At 43.3% G+C, this 14,771-nt stretch overlaps 1 pseudogene; it reads right to left on the bottom strand.

Moving 5' to 3' along the window:
• Positions 1–14,347: 14,347 nt before the first annotated feature.
• On the bottom strand, positions 14,348–14,464 carry LOC126191888 (5S ribosomal RNA; annotated as a pseudogene).
• Between the last annotated feature and the right edge of the window lie 307 nt (positions 14,465–14,771).

Below are 14,771 nucleotides of genomic sequence, written 5' to 3'. Positions count from 1 at the left end.
AAGAACATAATCAGAGCTCAAGTCAAACAAGCAACCTTGACCAGAATAGCCTCCTCCATGTCAAATAATAATGATTTCTAAAGTATTGGTCATGCGAAAATCAATCTCACGATTTTCTAATATGACATCCTGAAAGCCATGGATCAAGACACTAGGGTAAAAGCAGTATTTCCTGACTCAAGAAAAACACTTTACTCAGTACCGCACACACACGTTAATTAACAAATTAGGATAATATTAGCTATCAAACGAAACTCCAGGCTAGATTGAAGACTTATTGTTAGGAGGATGCGATCTCCGACGGACAATTATCGACAAATATTGAACTGATTTCAGTCGTGCTCCAGGAAAGTGTGTTGGAGACCTTCCTGTTCAATTTGCATGTTAATGACCTAGCAGGCAATATTAATTGTAACCTCAGCCATTTTTCAGAGGATACAGTTCTTTACAATGAAGTACGAAATGGGGCAAATAAAAGTGACCCAGAGAACACAGTTCCAGGGTACAAAGAAACACAGCAGAGGAATGGAAATACAGTACTAACCTGACTATAGCAGATGTAGAAAGTTATCAACACTCATCTCTTGGCACTTTTGGACCCTGCTCAGCAAGTTTCTGAAGGCGGATCGAAGTTGGGCTGTTGGAATTGCCGCCATCTCATCCATCCAAAATGTTCTGTCGCAGTTCTTGTAGATTGAGGAATGTTGCGATACACCTTAGACTTGAGGGCTCCGCACGCTGACAAATAAGGCGACCTAGGTGGCCAGCTAGGACCGCGACCACACTGACCTCTGCTCACAACTCTGTGAGGCAAGAAGATTGTGTAAGTGTGCTCCAAGGTTCGGCCGGCTTTATAGGCAGCTGCTCCATCCTGTTGGAAGTAACTGTAGGTCTTTTCCTCCTCTGTTAATGCTGCCGTATACAGAAAAACTGTGTCACGAAATTTTAACCCTGGATAGCTGATGCTGTGTAGGTCTACAAGGCACAATTTTTAAACTACACAAACTTGGCTCCACGCGCTCTGATTGGCCGCGGGGTTGCCCTGTTGCCGGATGCTCTGGACAGCGCATGGCCGCGAATGCCGGAGTTGGCGATGTGTGCAAGGCGGCCCGCACGCTCGGTGGTAGCGCGGCAGCCTTCCACTGTAGGGGCCTGGGACGAATCCGCCTGGTTTCCGACACATTACTATAGTTTCATGATAAGACGTAAAGGGAAAAAACACGTCAACAGCTGTTAGTTCGCGTACAGAACGTCTTTAATAAACTGCGTCAGCCTTCAAAAAGGACCTTTTCTGTAGATAGGACATTGTTTACTTAAAGCAGGTGCTTGAACTGGCGACCCTCGGACACGACAATCTTGTTATCGTCGAACGGTGTTTGGCCACACTCTTTCAAGGGTCCTGGCATTGCCCTGATGAGATTGGCGGCATGTTGAATGCGATCCATTAATTCCTCTTAGTTTCTAGGTGGTTCGCGTCCGAGTGGGTGAACTAGAACCTTGAAGAATCCCCATAGGAAAATGTCGGGTGGCATGAGGTCTGGTGATCGCGGGTGCAAAATCCTACGTACAGAAGTTCCACAATCAGTAGTAAGTGAAGTATCTAGAAAAATACTTCAGCCTCCAATATATCGCTCCGCCTCCGAAGAAAAGGTAACATTCTCTTATAACGGCAGTGATGCACCTCAAGCAATAATGATTAAAGTGCCTTATGAATTGTTTTTGAAGTATGAAGATACAAAAGTGCCAAATTCGTTTTGATGTTTGTTAAAAGATTGTTATTGAAAAGTATTGACGTTATAACGATGAACGTAACTGTGATAAAATCAGTAATAGTAAATTAACTAACAGTTTTCACAAGGCGCTTTTATTTTCTTTTTAAATAATGTGCATAATGGAACCACTACAATAGTTTCCACTAAATCAATTTAAATTTTTGAAACAATGTAGTAGCTTATAGAAATGTTTTCAAATGGTTCAAATGGCTCTAAGCACTATGGGACTTAACATCTGATGTCATCAGTCCCCTAGACTTAGAACAACTTAAACCTAACTAACCCAAGGACATCACACACGCATCCATGCCCGAGGCAGGATTCGAACCTGCGACCGTAGCACCAGCGCGGTTTCGGACTGAAGCGCCTAGAACCGCTCGGCCACAGCGGCCGACACTACAGAAGTGTTACAGCAGGTAACACGCACTTTCGATGAGGCTACAGTGAATACACTAACGGAGGACATCAGTTTAAGACCTCTGCTTCTCCCGACGTATACGGTGTTCAGGTAACTTACGAGAATGGAGACGGGCGACGTCGTCGACAACGATCGATGTTTCTACAGGTATCTACAGTATCATTTTCAAGGCAAAACTGCAACAAGTAAACGCTGTGCAACGGAATTTATAACTTCTGTTTGCAGAGCAATTCCGGAAAAATAACACACACACACACACAATAGTGCGACAACACAACCGAAGATGACCGACCTCATAATTTGTCGGTAGTGAAAAACGGACAACCAATGGGTGGCGTGGCATTAACTCTGTCTCTCTGTTCTTGACATGGAAGAGAGCAGGATTCCCCGTAGAATTTAAGCAAGAACCTCCATCTCTGTTTATAAGGTTATTTACTAATTTAATTTTAACTGCTTCCTTAATAACATTATCCCAGTGCCTGGAAGTGCATGCCAGAATCTACGTTCTGTCATAAGCCATAGGATGACTGGTTCCAAGACACTGTACTGCAAAAGCAGATTTGTTCGGCTGTTGTAAGCTAAGTGACGCTTACGTTCGGTACACCAGTCCTCTACAGTCCTGATGATCTGGTCAGTATACGACACGCCACAACTGCAAGGAATACGATAGAAACCAGCCTTACTTAAACTAAGTCTTCCTTTAGGGACCCTAAAGGGACACTAATCTTACTTAGATGCTGGTCGAAAACACATTTCACGTGTTTCCGAAAAATACGACCAATCATGCTGGGAATTCTCCCTGCGTAATGAAAAATGGCCATAGACTTTGGTGCTACCTCGATGTTTCCGAAAAATACGACCAATCATGCTGGAAATTCTCCCTGCGTAACGAGTAATGGCCATAGACTTTGGTGCTACCTTGGTATCGCCGTCACTCACCCGTTGCACAGTTGGTCGACAGCGTAATGCGCATGTAATATTTTCGCTACAACCATTCTGATGAAAGGTGGACTAACTCAGCTGAGAAACTCTCCGGGTCTGAGATGGAGTGGGTCGTGTGAATCAAGACGGGAAGTATCCCTTCATGCTGAGCCAGATGGTGACAGTTATCAGCCATTACATAAATTTCAGTGTGAGCAGGTTACCTACAAGCAGCATGTCCCGAAGTACCAGCGTGGAAAACACACCGAGGCAGGGAGGCAATCATCCTTATCCACCTCCATCGTGAAACGAGCATTCGGGTGGTTTGAGTTCAGGTGTCCTAAAAATTCTTTCAAGTTCTCACAACCATGTGGCCAAACAATTAAAGTATCGTCTACATATCTGAGAAAAAAACGCAGTTTTCAAAGTCACCGACTCCAAAGCACGTTCCTCGAAGACTTCCATAAAAAAAATTGACGATAAATGGCGACAATGTGTTCCCCGTCGCAACTCCATCGGTCTGCTCATGGTATTGATCACTGAATAAAAAGCTAAGTGCAAGTCAACACATGCCAAAATAGGTTCGTTAATTCAACACCAAACGTCCAAACCTAACGTCAATTAACTGTGGTGAATCACACAGAAGAACGGGAGTGTAGACACAGACCACATGAAAACTTACTAGAATGTCATAGTCATTCAAACGGATTCCCTCTGATCAGCGATAGAAATCCATCGAGTTGTTAATGTTATTTTCACACCGACCTACTAGTGGGCTCAACGGAGAAGCACGGAGTTTTACACTGTATGCCCGCTGTGAGCATCACATTTCCGGAACTGCTGTGCAAACTGAGCTTTTGAATTCCCTCGCACAATGCTCACTTGCAGCAGTTTTACCTTAAAAGTGACAGGGTGTGCACCTGTCGAAATATTGGTGGTCGTCGACGACGTCACCCAGCGGCATTCCCACAAGTTAGATGAACAACTACATCCATTAATCAGTAACAATTAAAGGAAGGTGTTAAATGTTATTTAATTTTTGATATAACAATTAGTTTAAATTTATTAAAACTACATGGATGAGTTTTATATTTTCAGTCTCGTTGGAAAGAGCAGGAACAGGAATCAATAATGTACCTAAAGTTCCAGCTTGAAAGCACTAGCCATTTATTATTAAAACCCTTAAGATGGCGTCTAAGAGATGAATACACTAAGCAGATTCAGAAGGATGTAGGTTGCAGTAGGTACTGGGAGATGAAGAAGCTTGCACAGGATAGAGTAGCATGGAGAGCTGCATGAAACCAGTCTCAGGACTGAAGACCACAACAACAAGATGGCGTCTAATAAGAAGCGATCGTTGCCCATTTTGAAACCGCCCACTTTGTTGAAAGCCCACATCCACATGCTCTCGCAAAGTTCGAATTCGGTTAGTTTGTTAGAAACTCCCCTCCATCCAGGCACAGTGGGCGCCAACTGAATACCTTTACAGCAGGCTCACCCTGGCCTAGGGGTGAATATAAGCGCTGGCGCCATGGCAACAGAAAGCTGGTATAGTCCACGCAAAATGCCATGGCCGATAGATGCGCAGTCGGCAGCGCACACACGGGGAGAACGGTTATGGTGGGGAAAGCGGGCAGGCGCTGTAGGGGAAATACTGAGCGCTGGAGGGGGAAGTGCCGCTCCAAACTGAAGCCTGTGCTCACATTTTTTGTAAATTAAGTTGAGCCCCTCAACCCCCACACTTGCATGGTGACCATTCAGAAAGATCTGTCACGTGCTTTGATTAGTATGTAAAAGAAATTCCGCTGAAAATGCAGCGATTTATTTTTGCTTAGCTCGTTAACCATTTGTAATTTTCAGAGAAGGGTCATGAGTGGCGGATTTTGAGTAAAACCTACACATTTCTCTGGTTACCACGTTAAAATTTGCTTCTTTTACCAAAACACAGCGGAGTATACACAGTGTCTCCTCTCTAACACGTTGTGCAGACGCAAATGCGAGAGAATTCTGAAACAGTCGTTTATTAAGTTTATCACTTTTGTTAAGTTTGTTAAGTGAGTAACTGAGGAAAAGTAAGGTTACTAGCTTATTAAAAACGCACATCTTCGATACAAGTTAAAGGTATATTGTCTTCATTTATGTTGCTCCAAAACCCGTAGCATTTCTCATTTCATCAGTTGTCGATGGCCCCTAAAAATTACATTCTTCCACCAAAGAAGTCTATAGGTAGTGGATTAACACGGTAGATAATGAAGTTTTGCGTAATAACCATATAGTAAAATAATCTTCTCTTTGTGTGCTGTCATTTGTCAAAATCTCATTTCGATATCTCAAACCCGTTAGGAAATATAAGGAATGTTGTGGATATTTCGTTCTGCATTCATCGATGGCGTGGCGTGATCGAAAATGAGGGTGCTACATCAAATCAATTTTCTCGAGATTGGTGACAGATTGAGACCTCCACCCAAGTCTAAAGAAAAATTCGGTATGTTCCCGAAATTTCCTACACAGCAACGTGTTATGTAATATGCACCAAATGCAAAATCATAGCGACACCTATGTTTCATTGCAAACTTTTACGAATTTCTTGCAGCGTCTTATTTCCATGTAAGTATCAAAATTACTATGACCATTAGCGAAATTATGTTCATATCATCATGAACGTGACACAAAATCGTTTGAGAAAGATTGCAGGGCATGCTACTCGATTCTTTCTTCGCCGACTGGCCGAAAGGTGGCAGAGACTGTGAGTCTCCCCTTCTGGACAAACGAATGAACTCGCCCAGCGCTTTGGACGAAAACTGGTCACTGCGACTTTGCCACCTTAATCTGGGCGGACTCTACCCGGGCGCGAAGCAGCGCTGCGCCTCCTGCCCGATGCTCTGCTATGCCGCTTCACCTAAACCGGGACTTCGGCTGTCTCGCGTTTTCTTTTTTTTTTTTTTTTCCTCTCTCAAACCGAGTTGATGTAATAACTGATGTCAGTCACACCTGCAACAGCACGACAACTTAATGAAGTGTTATGGTAACCGATAACTTATACCTTACTTAAAATTTACTGATTTCGAAATTTGTGAAGTATTATAGCCCACCATCTTGCTTAACATATTTTCCTTTTATTGTTCTGCAGTGGCAAAACATAACAGTTCACTCTCAAAACAGCAAATGCACCGTCCGCTATCTGTGCGTCAGAAACGTTTATGTTGGTTCAGCTTCAGCCGAATGTTGACTCGAATGTACGAGCTCTGTCCCATAAATATGCGCCAATGTTGGTGCCGACGTTGGCACCAGTGAGTAGACGAAGGTTAGCATAGGGGATCCATCATTGTCTATTTTGTACCAACATGTTTTGCCAGTGTTGGCAAGCCGAGGAAATCAAGTCTTTGCGAAGTTCACCACCGCCGGCACTGCATCAGTGCCTGATGCCGCCGCCATGTTCTCTCCTCAACTTGCGCCGGGCCAGGTAAAGGGCGTACATCAAGAGTTCAGGTAGCAACGCTTATCATCTTCACAAAACCATCTAGCTCTTTCCAGTGTTTTCTTTCTTCCTTCGGTTTCGAATATCAGTCTCACAATGCATTAAATGTGTCCTTCAAATTAGCTGCATGGTAAGGTCAGGAACCATGATTATTGTCCTCATTACCTCATCTGTGAGAGGGACAGACCGTATCATGCCGGCCGTAGTGGCCATGCGGTTCTAGGCGCTACAGTCTGGAACCGCGCGACCGCTACGGTCGCAGGTTCGAATCCTGCCTCGGGCATGGATGTGTGTGACGTCCTTAGGTTAGTTAGGTTTAAGTAGTTCTAAGTTCTAGGGGACTGATGACCTCAGAAGTTAAGTCCCATAGTGCTCAAAGCCATTTTTTTAGGACCCGTTCTGCACAGTGGACAGTGCCATTATTTGTCTATGATTTACTTTCGGTGTTATTCTCATTGTTTCCGAACAGTACAAATGTTGCTTTTCCATGTCTATCTTCTTACTGTGCTTGCTGAACCCGCTATCCCGGTGCTCCGTTATTTTATGCTGAGTATTTTATCCTGCCACGATCATGTCCTGGAACGAAACCCCATGCCTACAAGTAGCAGATGTTACCGACTGTCAAAAGCCTGCAGCTTTAGAAGATCACCGTGACCGCCAGCTTACCGAGCACATAGAGAATCATAGCGTCAGTCACTGAAACCAAGCAGTAGCTCAAACTGTACTCAGCTAGAGAACATTTTAAGTCTTTTTCAACCAAGTTCAAGTAGTTTTCAAGACAAAATTGCCTTCACTGCTTCATTGACCAGAGGATGGCATGTATTCCTTACTAGAACCATATCTGATATCAACATCACTCTCGTTTTACTCTTGTGATCTTTCTCTGTAACATGTTTCGCCATCTTGTAACTGGATTTTATTCACTTCCATATCTGAAAAATGCTATAGATTTGATGGTGGTGGTCAGTTCCTATGGGACCAAACTGCTGAGGTCATCGGTCCCCAGGCTTACACACTACTTAGTCCAACTTAAGCTAACTTACGTTAAGGACAACATACACACACACACACCCGTGAACGAGGGAGGACTCGAACTTCTGTAGATTTATAAAACAATATCCATCACTACCTAATCATAGTCTTAGCTCACGATATCCGATATCAGTTACCACAACAAGCTCAAGATTTGTAGTTACTCGTAATTCACTCTGGGACAAGGCCCCCAAATTCAAAGTAGATCTGTGAATAGCGTATGATTTTTCCTGATGTCCCACATTGCCTTCTGATGCTGTTGAGACTGGGTTAACTTTAGGCCTACATTTGACAAATTTGTAGCCAAGTTTTGTGGTGTTTTTTAAATACCACAAAAATAAAAACTATTCAGTATTTCGCATGAGTACGTCATTGTCATTTTTAACGCAAAACCAGTGTTCGAAATACGTTTAGAAATGCGGGGAAAAGGGCGCCCAACAACTCTTCGAATCGACATCCTGTATATATTGGCCTTTTCATATAATCTTCTCTTGCGTTCATTCCCATTGTGTGATTCTTTAAGGATCTGCTTTTGTTCCAGTGCCCCAAAAGTGATCCGTCTGTTCTTTCGCACTTTGTTATGTCCTTTGGACTTCCTAGTTGCAAGCGGCGGTCTAGCTTCCTTCTGATTTGTTGGCAATAAAGCACCACACTGTCAACATCTAGATTGTACAGTGGATGCTTCAGATCTTTTTTCTGAACACCTACAAACCAAAGTGCATTCCTTGCTCTTATGTTAATATGCCTTGCAATAGACATCACCGCTGATAGTAGGCCCTTGAGACAAAAATCAGATAATAATGATCTTCTGTTCCAGAAAGTTGTTTCTGTAATTCCTGAATGTCAACTCTAAGTTTAATTTTTTTTTTTTTTTTTTTTTTTTTTTTTTTTTTACTGGCTGTCAATTATCCTAATCCCTTACTCCTTCGTTCTCAAGTATGTGACAAATGAAGCCTGGATTTTTCTGCAAATACATGTTGTATGGACCAAGTGCGCATTTCGAAGATTCTTTTCATATAATAGCATGAATTTAGACACTTATAATGCATATCATAACGTTTTTCTGACTTCAGCACATATATTACAATAACTTGCATGATAGTATATTTGACTTTTTCCATATGCATTAGGCTAAAAGCACAGAACAAGAGTAATTTTACAAATTTTGTTACAGTCTGTAAACTCTGAGCTCAAGTACACCAGTTCAGTGAGGCTGATGTCTGTAGAAGTCAGTATACTTATTTCACAACCGACTATGATTGCTGTCTACGGTGGGGTGGTAGAAATTATTGTACTTGAGCTATGAGGCACGAAAAATATGTTACCAGCACTGCAAGAGATACTCCCCATCGCACTGCTACTCTCTCCCAATCCTTATTCTCTCACTGGAATCGCCTCTCAGCTGAAATCAATATTAAATTTACAGACCATACATGAATTATTTTCGAAGTGAAAAACTGAAGCATAAGCAGGAGGTTACTTTGTAGAAATGTGTTTAAATTACAGGAACAACATGTCACTATACCATTTCCTCCCCTCGTTTGTATTTTTTTTTATTTGGCTAGAGTTTAATAAACCACACTGTCATCAGTCTAGTACAACTGTAACATCAAGTATACAGAGAATCACAATACAAACAGTTTAAACAAGTATTTTAAATTATTTTGCAGTTTCCACCTAGGTTCAATATTTATAGTTCAGGAATCTTGACAAAACAGTATTTAAAAAAGAGAACTCCATAGAGACTGGGAAGGATACAGCTGTAGATTATTATATTTATGCAACCACAGGTCGAATGACAAATTTGTTTGTATGTAACGGTTGTAAGTGCAGATATTTCTTTGTGTGTTACATTAATATATACACACATCAGTGTGTTGGTTGCTTTCCCTGGGTCGAAGAGTCTGTGACGCCGGAAATGCATATCCCCCTATTTCCATCTATTGTACTATAAATTTTTCCTTATTTTGTAACCTGAAGATATGACATTTCTGTGTCTTTATATATTGTAATTGTTTTACTATTTGTATGTATGTATTTATGCATTTATGTCGATGTATAATTTTTTTTTTTTTTTTGTAAATATTATTTGTATTTTTACGCTGAGTCTTGCCTAGGGAAAACAATGCTATCGAACGATTACATCAATAGGTCGTGTGGAGAACCAAAGTGTTTAGGATCTTTGGTAGTGTTAACTCTGCCGCGTGGAGCGCGGGCAGAGCTGAGTTTTGCTGGAATAGGACAGGTGGAGCAGGTGTGTTGTGTGACGCTCCCGCGACTTGCCGCGCTTTCGGGGTTTGGCAGCATGTAATTGCGCTCGACTTGCTATGACAGTTTCTGACACGGTGTCGCGGACGGGAAGCATTAGCTGGCGCACATCAAGAGCCCGTTTCGCCTGGTGACCGTGTCGAGAAGAAGGCACGCCCACATTCAGCTTCTGCAACAGCCACGGCCGACAATGAGTGACTAAATTAACTTTCAATTTTCCGGTTTTATTAATTCTTTTGCTAAATTAAGTCAGAGTGTAGGGAAATTTATTACTTCTGACAAACGTTCAGTTTTCACACAATACGTGTCAACCGTCAGTTGCCACGCTTTTGGTGCTAAATATATGTGCATTAATCTTTCATTGTCAGTTATTATAGTAGTTTTCCATGGGACTGCCGACCGTAATTTTCCCCAAATCTCAAATATCTAATTATCGCTTATTAATTGGTAACGTAACGACTGCACATTTACTTTCTTTATTATTTTATCCTTTTCTCAAAATTAATTTCCACCAATTTCATTTGCATTTTTTCCTTCATTTAGATGTAACCCTTTCCTCCCTCTTTACCGACAAATTAACTTCGGTGACGATTGCTTTTCCCAAATTTCCATTAGGTGCACGCGGTTTAATTTTTTTTAAATTAATGTCGATAAGTGAGGGGGAGGTTACAAGTCTTCCCACGAACTTTACGACCTGATGTTTCCTGTACGGTCGCACTGGACCACTAAGTCGACTTCACCTCTTAAGCGTAGACAAACAGTTTTGGGTCTACGCGTCTACACTGCAACATCTGACCTGCTGCATTAATGGCTTGCTCTTGTCACTTAACCTGCTTAAAAACTTACGACTTGTAATGGCTACAATTATTGGTCTGCAAATGACTTAACTACTGCTGTGCCGGCCGAAGTGGCCGTGCGGTTAAAGGCGCTGCAGTCTAGAACCGCAAGACCGCTACGGTCGCAGGTTCGAATCCTGCCTCGGGCATGGATGTTTGTGATGTCCTTAGGTTAGTTAGGTTTAACTAGTTCTAAGTTCTAGGGGACTAATGACCTCAGCAGTTGAGTCCCATAGTGCTCAGAGCCATTTGAACCATTTTTTGAACTACTGCTGTAATGTTGCCCTAAACGCCGACCTCAGTCATTAGTAGAAATACAGTATCTGCACTTATACCTGATACACGACCAAATTTGGGATCTCCCCGAATCACCACGGTTGCGTGGTAAAGGCTGAACAACATAACATGGGAGCAGGCGAAATTATTTGGTATATTACATCTTGGGGACAATAGATGCACAACCTACTGCTAAAGTCTCTTGATATCGAGAGCCATCAGTAAACGCATGAAAAAAGTGCTGACAAAGATTAATGCAAGCACTCAAGTGTGAACTGTTTGCATCAAAACGATTTTTCGTAAAACTGCAATAGTGAATATCGAAGTTTCGCAACTGGTACCTGAATTGTGTTCCAAACGGGATTATGTGGCAGCCGGTTTAAATCCAGCAATCGATGGTACGCTCTTAGTCTAGTGCTCATTTCTTGTAGGAAAGTGATTAATCTTCTATTAGCCTGCTGACTCCTGTCGCAAACAAATTTTCTCGCCAAGTACTAAAGACGAACATAAATTGATGGCTCAGCAGATTCTATTAGTAATGGGTTCGTCGGAATCGATTGCATTACGCCAAGGCTTATCCGCAGGCGTCGGAATTTTGATTCAAATGGTTCAAATGACTGAGCACTATGCGACTTAACTTCTGAGGTCATCAGTCACCTAGAACTTAGAACTAATTAAACCTCACTAACCTAAGGACATCACACACATCCATGCCCGAGGCAGGATTCGAACCTGAGACCGTAGCGGTCACTCGGCTCCAGACTGTAGCGCCCAGAACCGTCGGAATTTTAACATGTCTATTTTATAAAGCGCACGTTTAGTAGCATTGTGGTGTGAGGCACGTAATAATCGATGACGTAACAGACTAACTCCTTCTACAGCAAGAAAGTATGAGAATCTGCACCCATCAGGTTCCAGCCTGAGATCGTGAGACTCAATTTGCCATCTTTTTTTTTTTTTTACTTAGTATAGTAAAACTAGTCTCTCTCTCTCTCTCTCTCTCTCTCTCTCTCTCTCTCTCTCTCTCTCTCTCTCTCCACCTACCTCTCTACGTTAAAGTCAGACTTTTTCTTCCTAAATTGCAATGCTTTAAATTTAAATAAAACTGTAAAATGGTTACTGGCGACTAGTCAGAACGGCAGTATCTGCTAGGTTGAGCGTAGGTGCTGCTATAAATCATTTACCAACTATACATGATTTAAGTTTTAACGTCTACTGTATTGCGCAATTAATTACTCCTCAAACTGTTGACTGGCCATTAGCACAAGTTATTATGTTAAATTAATGAAATGACAAGTCCCGAATGGTGGATAACCTCACACAATAAATTTAATAAAATAATAAATTAGCTATAAAGCACCAGACCGTGTCCGCAGCCATAAATTCACTGACATAGCCTCATCAATAAGCTTACTATTTACTAACCGACGCAACGATTCAGTGCCCTAAATGCCGCCGGCCGGAGTGGCCGAGAGGTTCTAGGCGTTACAGTCTGGAACCGCGCGACCGGTACGGTCGCAGGTTGGAATCCTGCCTCGGGCATAGATGTGTGTGATGTCCGTAGGGTAGTTAGGTTTAAGTAGTTCTAAGTTCTAGGGGACTGATGACCTCAGAAGTTAAGTCCCATAGTGCTCAGAGACATTTGAACCCTAAATGTCATTCAGTTACCAATTTTAAATGGCGTCCCCACAACTCTATCTGTGAAACGCTGTGCAGTAATAATCAGAGTCCAAACAGTGCCGGAATATTTCTCAGTCCCACAACTGTATCTGAGACTCTGTGCAAAATAGTCATCGACCAAACAGTGCCAGATTATTTCTGAATCCCACCGAATGTGGGATATTTGAAACACCCAATCAGTGTGGCTGGACCACCGCTCATCTAACTCGACCCAACTCTGGTCGCACCAAATTACCAACTGAAGGTTGCTGCCTGACTGCTGACGAAAGACCCAGAGGAGCTCGTACGCCAACCTTATAAGAACTCTGTCACCTCCTCCAGAAAACTGTCGCCTTTCTCCAACTCACGGCGCCTCCGCCCGCGAGATGGGAGCCAACTGACGTCACATAAAGGCCTCATGTGCTCACCAGTTCTTTTATACAAGTTTTTATACAAAACTTTGCTGTCGCCGTTTGCTGATAGGTGGCTCTGAGCAGTATGGGACATAACATCTATGGTCATCAGTCCCCTAGAACTTAGAACTACTTAAACCTAACTAACCTAAGGACATCACACAAACCCAGCCATCACGAGGCAGAGAAATCCCTGACCCCGCCGGGAATCGAACCCGGGAACCCGGGCGTGGGAAGCGAGAACGCTACCGCACGACCACGAGCTGTGGGCTGCTGATAGGTGGCGACAACGGTAAGTAGTTGTCGAAAGAAACAGATCTCAGCCGGCCGGTGTGGCCGAGCGGTTCTAGGCGCTTCAGTCTACGGTCGCAGGTTCGAATCCTACCTCGGGCATGGATGTGTGTGATGTCCTTAGGTTAGTTAGGTTTAAGTAGTTCTCAGTTCTAGGGGACTGATGACCTCAGATGTTAAGTCCCATAGTGTTCAGAGCCAAACACATCTCAGACGTCAGGCAGTTAGCTTGGACCTCGGTCAACATTCCTCGTTGAAACATTAGTTGATTTGTACCTGCATCATGAAGTTGTTCTTGATTGAAAATGTCATTTGCGGGAGGTGTTACTGTTTTGTTTCAATATAAAGAAAACATCGGCTGAGTCTCAAGGAATGCTCTCAAGTACTTATGGTAAGGACGCTATTAGTGAAAGAACGTGTCGTGAGTGGTTTCAACGCTTCAAGAACGGTGATTTTGACGTCGTAGGCCGGCATAGTGGTGGAAGAGAGAATGTTTTCGAAGATGGAGAATTGGAGACATTGCTGAGTGAAGACTCGCGTCAGACTCAAGAAGAATTGGCACGATTAGTGGGAGTGACACAGCAAGCCATTTCAAAACGTCTCAAGGCTGTGGGCATGACTCAGAAAGAAGGACTTTGGGTCTCGTGTGAGCTGAGACCAAGAGACGTTGAACTGCATTTGTGTGTTTGTGAATGTTTGCTTCAGAGGCAAAAACGGAAGGGATTTCTGCATCGCATTGTGACCGGGAACGAAAAATGGGTTCATTACGATAAAAAAAAAATCACTCCGTCTTCAGGCCACAAGTGGCCCATCGGGACCATCCGACCGCCGTGTCATCCTCTGTTGAGGATGCAGTGAGGAGGGGCGTGTGGTCAGCACACCGCTCTCCCGGTCGTTACGATGGTTTTCTTTGATCGGAGCCGCTATTATTCGGTCGAGTAGCTCCTCAATTGGCATCACGAGGCTAAGTGCACCCCGAAAAATGGCAACAGCGCATGGCGGCCGGATGGTCACCCATCCAAGTGCCGGCCACGCCCGACAGCGCTCAACTTCGGTGATCTCATGGGAACCGGTGTGTCCACTGTGGCAAGGCCGTTGCCTTCATTACGATAACCCTAAACGCAAAAAATGGAGGGGATATCCCGGCCATGCTTCCGCGTCGACGGCCAAACCGAATATTCACGGCTCCAAGATCATGCTCTGCATTTGGCGGGACCAGCTTGGCGTCGTGTACTATGAGGAGATAAAACCAAGTGAAACAATCACAGGTGCTCGTTATCGAACGCAATTCATGCGTTTGAGCAGAGCATTAAAAGACAAACGGCCGCAATACAGCAAGAGGCATGATAAAGTGATTTTGCAGCACGACAACGCTCGCCCCGCGTTGCAAAAGAATTCAAAGCGTAC

This window comes from Schistocerca nitens, chromosome 6 (genome assembly GCF_023898315.1).
Source record: "Schistocerca nitens isolate TAMUIC-IGC-003100 chromosome 6, iqSchNite1.1, whole genome shotgun sequence".
NCBI classification, from domain to species: domain Eukaryota; kingdom Metazoa; phylum Arthropoda; class Insecta; order Orthoptera; family Acrididae; genus Schistocerca; species Schistocerca nitens.
The sequence above is the reverse complement of the archived record's forward strand: the minus strand, read 5'-3'. Positions and strand labels throughout refer to the sequence as shown.